Below are 11,566 nucleotides of genomic sequence, written 5' to 3' on the forward strand. Positions count from 1 at the left end.
TTGTTTATTAAAAGTGTAATGGGTGAGCTGGAATCTGTTAATGCAATTAGTCCAGGCTGGGGGGAAAGCAAGAGCTCATTTCTTTTGGACAGTAGCATTCTCTGTGATGTACCCTTGTCTCTGTAAGCAAGTGCTTTATCAGTATGTAGCTAAAAAAACAGTATGTAGGTCTTTCACCTCAGTGCTGTCACTTCAGAGTGATGCTAGAAATGCTTTAGCAATCATGTAGCTGCAGCAAACAAAATGTTAGTACAGTGAGAGACAAGAAGAAAACAGAAGGTATAATCACACCCTTGTAAAATAACTGATGATATGTCTTCATTGGGAACCCAAGCTCAATTATCTCCAAAACAGCACAGTACTACAGGATGAGAGAGGATCTGGAGATGTGAATTTTAAATGGAAATTTTCTGCTTGTCTTTAGCTTTAGTGATGGAAAAGTCACGTCAAAGCTGGAGCTGTGTCAGGGTGTGTAGAGGAATATGAGTAGTAGAGAAGGTGCATTCTGGCTGCCCTTGCTCATAAGGTATTAAAAGGGAGTCAATTATACTGGAGGACAGCAAACTGAAATTGAGAGGAACTGTCTGCACCATTAACCAATGTGACTCTCCAGGACTGCATAAGCAAGTGCAGAGAAACTCTGAAGAGGAACAGCCTCTTCCCTGGGTGAGCAGATACATCTGGCAGCTTTGGTCCCTGCTTCTACAGGACTGCACACAGTGACCCGGGCACTTGGTGACAACGCACAGGAGAAAATCCTGTACAAAGTGATTAGTTTGGTGTTCCGTGCACCCATGTTTCTCACCCCAAAGGGGTCTCTGTCCCTGCAGGAGCTGTCTCATTGCTCCTGCATTGGTTTGCAGTGTGCAGCAGCAGTATAGCTCCAGACCACCATGGTGATAATGCAGTGACAGCCTGTGACCTCTGTAGCTTGTCTGGGATGTGTGGGAGTCAAGAGAGCTGGTCTGCTAGGAAACACACATACAGATTGCTCTGCAGCATCCCAACATGAGTTTTTCTAGTCCCCTGGGCAAGGAGAATTGAACTGGGTCTCGCATTCTCAACCCAACAGACCTGCTCCTGCCCACTGAGCACATGCAGATGGGAGCCCATGGTTAACTTCTATCAGATGCTTCCCTTGCAGTGACAGTATTTGAGGTAATTTCAATAACTTGATACACCCATGCTTTTCCTCACAGGCTGTTAAACCCTTTCAAACAGTCCAGATCCCCCAGTGTACAGTGGGATATACAAAATCATGCTAATGCCATTGCTGAGAGGAACCAACTGCTGTCAGAATCCTCTCCATATTCTCAAAGAGCGAGTGTGCAATTGCAAATCCATTGAGCTGCACTCCATTATCTCTTATTAATGGGAAATTGTCCATAAATTGCTAAGGCGTGACTGTGTTTTTTTTCCCCAACACAGCTGCAGTCTCTTTATACTGTGATATTCCAGCATTTCCAAAATAAAAAGAGAAAGTGGGGTGGGGGCCAGGGGGGGAGATGGGAGGAGGGGGCTTGAAACCCCTCGTGCAGCATTTTCCAGCAGCTCCTGGCAAGAGGAGAGCCATCCCTCCTGGCTGCCCAGCAAAGGGAGAGGAGCAATTAACAAGGACATACAAGAGTAGGAGCAGGAAGAAGCAATGAAGCAGGAAAAACAAGTGTCATGGTGAATGTGAGGTTTTATGGAGAGAAATACTTCTGTTTCCAGCATTGTTGTGCAGCACAAACACATTGGTGGGAGGCCTTTGTAACACCAGCTTCCCCTCCTCCTCCTTTTGATAGATCTTCTCTGAAGAGCAGTGGTGGAGTTCAGAGACTGGTCCAGCATTCACCAAGGACTGTGGAAATTTCCCTTTTCATTTTCCATCAGATCTTGTAACAGCTGGGAATGAGAAACTATTGGGGTGGCTGGATTTTCAATAGGACTCGGTGCTCTTTGGGACAGAACAAGAATCTGCCACAAACATCCCAGATGCAGACACTGAAAACTGAAAGCTTCTGAACCTGGCCCAGGGCTGTTGTTATTGATGGCTCAAGTGGAGCTTGAAGGGGAAAGATCTTGGAAGGTGCAGTAAAAGGGAGGCTGTGCTCTTAAAGCAGGATGATGGCATCAAGTTGTGTTGAAGCTGCATCTCTCAGTGGCCTCCTTTGGAGCCCTAGACCCTCCTTTCATTTCAGAATCCCATGAGTTATCTGCCCTGGATTTGGGCATCTCTACAAGCAGCACAAATACTCCTGAATAGCAAGAACCATGGAGCAGAGCAGAGGTCCAGGTGCATTTGATCAGTGACCCCTACATATGATCCCATTCCTCCTGTCACGTTAGGATGAAGAAATGAGCTACTTTGTGTGGCAAGTAACAAAAGGTCATACAGTTTTCCCTGTGTTAATTATACTGCAGACTGCTTAATTCTGTAAAGGAGCTGCTTGGCAGGCTTTCAGAACAATTACACAAGTCCCTCTCCTGCTCTCCCTGCAATAGCTCAAGAGCAGCCAGTGAAGCTGATGATTCTCAGCACCATCCACCTCATGGTGGATGTCTTTTGAGAGCCTCTGTTCTGCCAGCCTGCAAAGCTGGGGCACCCCACATTGTCCCTGGGCTTCTGCACTGGGCTGGAAGGACTGAAACTTGCAGAAGGAAGGGAAGCTGTGCAGTGGAAGCCACAGTCAAGCTAAGGAGGGTGTAAGAGGTGATTAATGGGATCCATGGGCTAGAAATTTTTAAGGCAAGATGCTTAAGACATGGTCACCAAAGCCTTTGGAGAAAGTCTCTGTCACAACTGGGGCAGATGTCTGGGTTTTTGAGGGACTTGAGTTCTGCCTGTTCCTAAGTCATCAGCATGTGGCACAGTTTGGGCAGTCAACTGCTTCTGGTTTCACGTGTCAAAAGGAAATAATGATCCCACCCTCCTGCTTTGGGAGAGTGCTTTGGCATCAGCTGTGGAAAGATCAGCAGGTATGATCCACAAGAAGAGGGGAGAAAGGACAACAGCCTCTGGGTGTGACATGTGAGGGACCTCAGGTCTTGACCAGGTTTGATAGGCAAAGGCCTCTCCTAAATAAAAAGTCTGTGCTGTTGAAGGGTCTGACCAACACAGCAAATTAACATTTGTGTAATTGTAGAAAGTCTCTGTCTTTCAGCCCCGCTGCCAAAGCAGAAGCCATAATTGGTCTGTGCTGGTTTCCAGGTTGTTTATTCTGTTTATCTCTCACATGTTCTGCTGCCCTGCCCAGCTCTGTCCTGCAGAGCAGCGTGTGGGGCTCTGCCCTCAGTGGGATGTGACAAACATTAAATACCAGAAACTCCCTGGGCTGGATTTACAATAACGTGCCAATATCTGTCACCTACGTTGGACAGTGTGTCCCCAGCCTGAACCAACAGAAAAATGCCAACACCACAGTGAGACATGGAGGGCATGAAGAAGGAGAAAAAGGACAAGGCACACCCAATTTCCTCCATCTTGTCCCCTTTGAGCCCCTCATCTAGAATCCTAAAATTTTACTTTTGCACCCATGCCACACTTAATTATGACTAATATCAAACACTCAGAGCTGGTAATTCATCCTGTAAGATTGAAAACTCTTTTCCATGGACAGAGATCACAGACAGTGTCTCTGGGGCCTCTGTCCAGGGGGGTTCCTGACCCCTGCCAGGGTTCCAGAGCTGCCAGGGCAGCCAGAGGGATGTTCTGGATTCCCACAATTGCATACTGAAATGTGAGCAGCACAATTCCCCTCAGGTTCCCCTGATGACTCTGTTCTACAATAAATGTTATAGAACACAAGGTACCTGTAAGCTCAAGGTTGCTCACCCACCAATTGCTGTGCTCTGAACTTCTTGCCTGAGGTCTGCAATGTAAAACATCCCAGAAAAAATGCCTTTAATCCTCTTTGTAAGTGGCAAATGTGACTGTGTACACTGAGCACTAGCTCCGCTTTCTGCCAGCAATGCAATTTTCAAGCAAGCAAAATAGATTCATCCAAAGCACAGTTGAAAATATTAGTCTTTTATGAGTCTTTCATTTTCAATAAAAATGAAAGGATGCTAGAATTTGTTGAAGAAAATTATGGCCTTGAAGAAAGTAGTGGCTTTTATTCCTTTGATACATAAGGATTTATAATGCAGTATAATAGAGGCATTTTTCTTCAAAGGATATATGAATTCCATTATATCCCATTACTAGCCACAAATTTAATATTAAAAGTTTTTTATTTAGGATGACATGTAGAGATGGATATGTATGAACCAGATTCTTGACTGGGTAATATTAAATTTATGTTATTTTAGTGTTATTTATATTTCTATTGTTTTATATCAATATTCCATCAGTTCAAAGTTTGGCCCTTAAGTGCTATTTATTGATTTAGGGGTTTTTTTTATTATTCCTCTCTCACTGTTTGTTTTGTTTGGGGAGGGGGGAGTTCATGTTACATATGGACTTTCCCTGTACTTCAAGCCTGGTTGCAAACTGATTGTGGGGCCATATGAAATAATTTAGTGCCTGTGATTCCAGAAATCGGGGCTTGAGCTGAGCCCAACCTTTCAAAAATGACTGTCACTTCCCACTTATATTTTGTGACATATTATAGAACACTACTTCTCTTTGCAGCAATTTTGTCATTATACAAGATAGAAAGAAAAATGGGAAATCTATTACAAGCCAGACTTTGTTATGACACAAGAGAAGAATCCCCTGGGAAGTTAGATTAAATTCTCTTTGAAAATAAAATAAAAATGCCACCATGCTTGACAACATTAGATTTATTATATATTTATCTCAGAAGTTCTAGGAATGCTCCTGTCAAAGCTTCTTTAGATGCTGAGATATGTGAGACAAAGCAAATCATTCCTTGAGTCATTGAAAGGGAAGTTTATTACAGAATTAGAATTAAAGGATTTTAATAAGAACAGAAATCAGCAGTTCCATCACGAGTTGGAGGCTGATTGCTCGCTGCCTATGTGAGCCACTTAAACCAGCTCAGCTGTGAATTTCATATATGCAGGAAGAGGTGTGTGCTGGGAACTTGTGTTTGACAGTGGTTTAAACCAAGTTGTTTTAATCCACCACAGAGTGAACTCACAGGGCAGCTCAGTTGGCTCATTGAACACCTGGTGACTGGTGGTTTCCTGTGCCTCAAAACAGAAAAATGTCATTTTTTGTGATTAAATCACAGGGATGCTGTGCATGTTCAGAGATTTTTTACAGCCAGTCCCAGTCCTACAAGGAGATGGGCATGCTCACATCTGATGAATTCATGTCATACTATTACACTCCAGGCCTGAGAAACTGAAATTAATGGAAAGATTGTTCTCTCCACAACTGTACATCATCCTAGACTGTGTATCTCAGAAGTACTGGCTGATTCATCTCCCATGGCCTGCTTCCAGAGGTTAGGGGTGTGCATATGTAGTGGTTTTGGCCACTAGGTATAGAAGTGTAAAGCCACCCATGCAAAACCACCACAGCATTCGAGGGAGCTGGGGTTCTTGCCATCATGACTGAATTTTCTGCGGGAAAACTTGCAGAAGAAATGGGGAATGAATTCCAAATAGCATCGGGTTAGAAACAGGAAAGAAGACAGTCAAGAGGATTAGGCACCATCTGGAACAGGTGTTAATACCTGGGTTTCCCCTCAGTTCCAGACATGGTGGGGATGGATGTGAATAAAGTAGTTCTCTGTAAAATAGACGTGAAAAGTGAGGTTGTAACAAACAAGCACGTAAATGCTGGGTGCCAGGAGCAGCTCACATCTTCAGATCTGTGGGAAGTCTTTGTGAGATTGACTTGCTCAAGGGTAGTTGCTAATTGTGAGTCTCAGAAAGCAAGGAAGCAAGGTTTTCCTTGACTTTAAGGCATTTCCACTGTTCAGGAGCAATAATGCCAGAAAATGAGACTGTCTTATTTTATGATTCCCAGATGTGTCAATAAAAGGCCAGTGGGGAGGAAACAGCGCATAAAAATACAGAAACAGAAAGTTCCAGGAGGCAATTCTGAACTAGAACTAGGTGGAGAAGAAAACTGGTGGGGTTTTTTTGGTTTTTTTTTTTTTTGGTTGGTTGGGTTTTTTTTGGTTTTTTGGTTTTTGTCTGTTTGGTTGTTTGTTTTTTGTGGGAGCAGGTGTTTTGCCCAGAAGAGGACTGGGGGAAAAGGAGAAGAAGAGCAAGGGGGTTGAATAGACACTTGAAGATGAGGAAAACTGAGGAGAGATGAAAGAGACTACCTGTAAAAATCAAAGGAGAAATGAGACTTAAGGCTTATTAAATAAAATACTTCAATCCCCAAACTTTTATTTCTACATTAAAAGGCTTATGAAAGATTCTGCTTCTAACTGTGAATTTAGCTTGAAGTTCCCAACTTCAGCACTTGGAGAGAGCATTAGGTTTCATTTAAAACCCTTTATTCCTTTTGATGCAATAAAACCTATATAGTGCTTTCCTATATGAGTATCCATTAAGGGGACAAAACTATGAAAGAGTCATTTCCCACAAAGTATGAAATCCAATAAGGTTTATTACCTCACATGTAGTAAATGGCAGAAGCCTATGAAGTATATGAACAAATTTCCAATCACCCATCCATTTGTCTCCTAGAGAATGTACAGCATGCAATGTGTATTCTCTTCCCTTCCCCCGTAGGTCAAACATAGCATCAGATTTGTTTATGCACAATTTAACTTTCTTATCTATTATGTGACACTTCAACTTTGTCTTTTATCTTATTGCCAGTGCTGAAAGGATGAACTCCAAATGCAGCTTGACCCTGCATTGCACTTGACAGCCAGACCTCCCTGCACTGTCTCTGGCTCCTAGAGAACTCCAAAGGTGGTCTTCCTCCACTGTTTTCCTTCAGTTAGCACCAGAAGCTGTATTTCTGGAAAGCAGCCCCACTTTTTAACTGCTTTTATGGTATGGAAAGGGGGAAGTAATATAGGATTGACTCTTTGCATCACCTTGAAAAATGAGATTAAGTGGAATTAATTAACTGATTTCTTTAGGATGAAATTCATCCATATCCTTTCAGGTCTCTCAAGTAGCAGCAGAGGAAAAAACTAAAATGTGAAAAAGAACATATCCTTTCTTTAAAAAAGTCAGAGGACCTCTAGAGTTGGGGTTTCATCTAATGCTTAAGTGATGGGGTTTAAAATTGACAGGCATTCTTTGCTCCTGTGAAGACTTCTGGCTAAAAGAGGCAGGAAAGACCACAACCAGCCTTTACCTCTGAAACTTTGGTGTTGACTAATTCTCATTTAAGTACTGAATTTGGAAGGAATCTAATGAGTTTCATTTCTGTTTCATGAAAGTTTGTACTGGAGGAAAATATTTGCATTTTTTCATGCAGAAATCACCTTCTTGAGGAAATTACATTTTCTGCGACGAGGAATGAATATAGTTTTGTAATATTTTCTATTTCTTGTTTCTAATATTCCACTCACAAGATGCAACTCTGCCCTGCTGCCCAGATGTGGACAGGTTGGCACGTTCTGAGAGCTGCAGGGCATAGAAAAGTGGTGGTGGAGCAGTGGGCTTGTCTCACTTATCCTGGAGGATGTCAAGGAACAAGAGGATATGTAACACTGTACCTTTCCTCTTTGGATGTGTCTTTATTACTGGCTTGTTTGGAGATTTTTATTTTGTTTGTTTTGTTTGTTTTTTTTTTTTAATATCTTTTATTCCTGGCTTTCGTATTTGATCTCTCCATGAAAAAAATATATATGCAGCAATTCAGCACTCAGTCTGTGAAGAGGGGAGAAGGGTGGGCAGTCTATTCTCACCTTGACAAGCCCCTGCAGAGAAACTCCTACAACTGTTAATGGGAGCTGCTGGCATGCATGGAAGAGAGAATTTATTCCCAGGTTGTTAAGGCTTTTTTATATATTTTTTAAAATTTGAATTGCTGTTGTCAGACAATGCAGTAAGAGGATTTGCATGGTAATATGATGGCTGATGGGCTCCTTGCAATAAAATCCAACGAGCTGGTTTATGAGGTATTTTATATATTTCTTATTTGTATTATTATAATAGCAGCAAGTAGCCCAGGGATATGTCTCTTCTGTATGAAGCTCTTTGCATATAAGTTACAAATAGTCATGCTCTGTGTGTTTTCTGTCTGTTTGGGTTGGTTTTCTCTCTGTTCTCACTTACTGTGAAGTAAGCACGTATAAAGGCAACACATTTGTATGGATGTTATTCATCACGGTTTGTCCTGTGATAATTTGACAAATAAACCCATTTAGAAGATACTTGTGAGCACGTTTCCCTTCTGACAGGAAAGAAAGACTCACAAAAATGGATGTCATGTCATGAATTGATATGAAAAAGGAATCCAATTTGAAGAAAAAAATACTCCCCCCCCCACCAAAGCACACTAGTTTTCACACTAATGCAAGTAAGCCACATGTGCAAACCTTCAGCCCTCATTCTTCTTGCCAATACCAGGGAAGGTGTGATAATTTTGTCATCTGTGCTGCTTGGTTTTCCTGGGCGTTAGCTTTGCCTCCAAATTAGACTCCATGTTATTAATGGCTCAAAAAAACAATGTGCTAAGTCAGTCTTCTTGCAATTTTAAGAGAAAGAAAAACAATTAAAAAACCCAACAGATTTAAAGGTAGTCCTGATTCTCAGCTGTGCTATGTCTGCACAGCTCCAGTGGTCCTTTTAAAATTTGTTTTTTTCCCTAGAAAATGATGCACTTTCTCTGAAAACAATAGGTCTGTTCTGATTTACATCAGCTCAAATCTGGCTCTGCTTAACTCACATTTTGCCATAAAGCAATGTCTACTTCATTTTCCTTAGAAATGCCAGCCCTGTTGAATTAAATGAATGTTTTTGGTTATGGAAAGAAGTCTCAGTAAGGAGAGGGAAATGTGGATTTTGAAGCATGATCTGCTTTCTCCTGCTTTCCTGCCCTAAATATGTAACCTGGAAGGAAAGAATAACAACAGGTGTGGGGAAAAATGCTATGGAAGATTGTTTGATTATCCCAGTGGGAAACAAATCAAATTTATGGATGAATTATGCAAGCAGAACTATATTTAGGAAAGTAAATTTTATAGAATTGTGAAATTGAGTGGGCCAGTTCCATTGGGAGGAAGCAGTGAAAATGAAAGGGGTTGGTAGAAGGCTGGAGGATGCTAACTGGAGCAGTAATTAAAGCAGGTCCTATTTCCTTTTGGAAAAATGGAAATTAGAGAAAAAAAAAGGAACCCTGAAGAAGAAGGTAATTGACAAGAGAGGAGAGCAGCATTTCACAGGGGAGTACACAAGAGTTGAAAAAGAGAGCAAGTGCTGGGAGCTGAGGAGAGTTGGCAGGGAAATAAAGGAATAAAATAGAAAACTTGAAAAGTCAAAGTGCAGAGTGAAACAAGGGTTTGAAAACAGGGAATTTCATCATCATGCTCTGAGTGGCTGTTGGAGATGCTGGGATCTGCCTCAAACACTTGATCCCATACAGACCTTCTGTGCCCATTCAGAAAAAAATTCCAAAAATCTGATTTTGCTCTTTCTCTTTACTGGTTGAAGGTGATGGGGAAGGAGCTGGGGATTATGGTCCATCTGCTGTTCATGGGCTGTGCAGGGAAGGGAGCAGGTGTGGCTGTGAGGGGGTAATTGGGGACCAAGCCAACATGAAGTGAACTCCAGTGGGCATGGAGGACTTCAGAAAAATGAAGTGTTGAGGCTGCAGTATCTCTCCTGAGGCTCCTTCTGAGGGCTTAAATTGGAACCGCTTGGGAAGTATTGTGGTTAAATCAAGTGGACCTTTCCTGAGGGATTCGCAGCAAAGGAGTGCACTGTTTCTTTTTGGGATGAAGAGTTGTGCTGGACTGGGATGTAGGGCAGGATAACAATACCTTTAGGCCACTTTTTTTTTTTTTTAATGGAAAACCTTCATTAATGAGGCAAAAACTTAATAAAAAAAAAGTTGGTATTGATGCTGAATAACACAAATCAGGATGTACTAAAAAACCACAGAAGGAATAGAGAATATATACAAATTATTAAGAAATTTAATATGGAAAATGGGAAGGGATGATTTTTTTAGGGGAGATTCAGTGATAAAAAGGCACCTAGAGTGACATGACCTTTCTCTGTATCCTAAGCCTGAATCTACAATGCAGGAAAATTCCAGGTGTTAAAGGATGGATATCCCCAGGGCTGGACAAGTTCCATGTGAATTCAACAAAGCTCCAAGGGCTCAAGTGGCACATGTTAAATGGATCCTGAGCAGCACTTCTGGCATAGAGAGGTGCTTGTCCAGAAGATGTGCTTGTCCAGGAGTGCCTCCTGTACCTAAAATGTAGCAAGAGAGTGTTAGAAATGAAAATTTGCCCAGCCAAATTTAAAATGAAAAAACAAAATATTTATTTGCAATCAAATTCTATCTAGCCAGCCACAAGGAAAAAACAGAGCCGAGCCTGGGGTCAGCCCTGGGTGTGCCACAAGGAGTCAGCCTCAGCAGAGGTTTTCCCCTATGCTCACGCACCTCCATCCCGGCACAAGAGGTTTTTATAGGGAAAATTCAGCCCGAGGCCAAGATTTCAGCAATCAGTCTTTTCTTCCATTCAGAGTCCATAGGTTAATAAGATTTTATTTTTTGGTGATGAGGGAAAACAATTCAGTGTCTGGAGTTTGTTGGATTCCTTGATGAAATTTATGGAAAGGCTGCATTCATATGGATCTGTCTGAGGATTTCTATGAGATCCATCTCGGGTCGTTTATGCAATGATCAGCGCCTGGGGGGTCCCTGTATCTCTCCAGACATGGCCCATCTCCTTTTACTTGTAAATTGGGTTCTAATATACACCAGGTTACATGTGAGGGTTGGGGGGACTCCTAATATAAACGTGTATACTCTAACAAATATTCAATATCACATATATCATACTAGAAATGGCACAAATTATATCTACTATGCATAAGAAGAGCTTTGAGCGCTGGGGGAAAGTAAGGAAAGCTGAGATCAGGAATACTCTGCCATGAAGGCAGATCAGACCAGCAGCCACACTTTTCTGTGGTGCTGTTTTTGGAAGAACTTGAGGATAAGGATGGGATGTTCCGACTCACGAGCTCTGGCAGGTGAAGCCGGGAGAATTAGAGCTCTCCATCTCAAAGTGTCAGCTCCACTTTTCTGTCACACTGACTGCTTTGTGTCTGTGCACAAGACTGAGTCGGGAGGGCTCAACTGTGCCTCTACATCCACCTGAGGATTCAGCTGCAGATGTTGTAAAGCTCCTCCTCCCCCTTGCTGGTGAAGCTTTCAGGGGTGCAGCTGCTCAATCCCTGGGCAGAACACAGCACTAGGGCTGTCCTTGCCCTTTCCTCAGCCCTGGGGAACACCTCTCCCCTGTGCTGAGTGCTCAGATGCCTGCTCGTTGTTGTGAAACACCTACCTACAACCCCCCTGTGTCCTGGGAAAGCCCCAGGGATTTTTGTTTTGCCAAGTTCTTTGCCTGCTTCTATCGACCTCTGACTATGTGATATGAAAGGCCAGGTCCAACAGGGAACCTGATCTAGCAGGAGGAGTCCCTGCCCATGGAAGGGGGCATGAACCTATTATCTTTGA

Source organism: Lonchura striata, chromosome 3, assembly GCF_050655825.1.
Source record: "Lonchura striata isolate lonStrDom1 chromosome 3, ASM5065582v1, whole genome shotgun sequence".
NCBI lineage: Eukaryota > Metazoa > Chordata > Aves > Passeriformes > Estrildidae > Lonchura > Lonchura striata.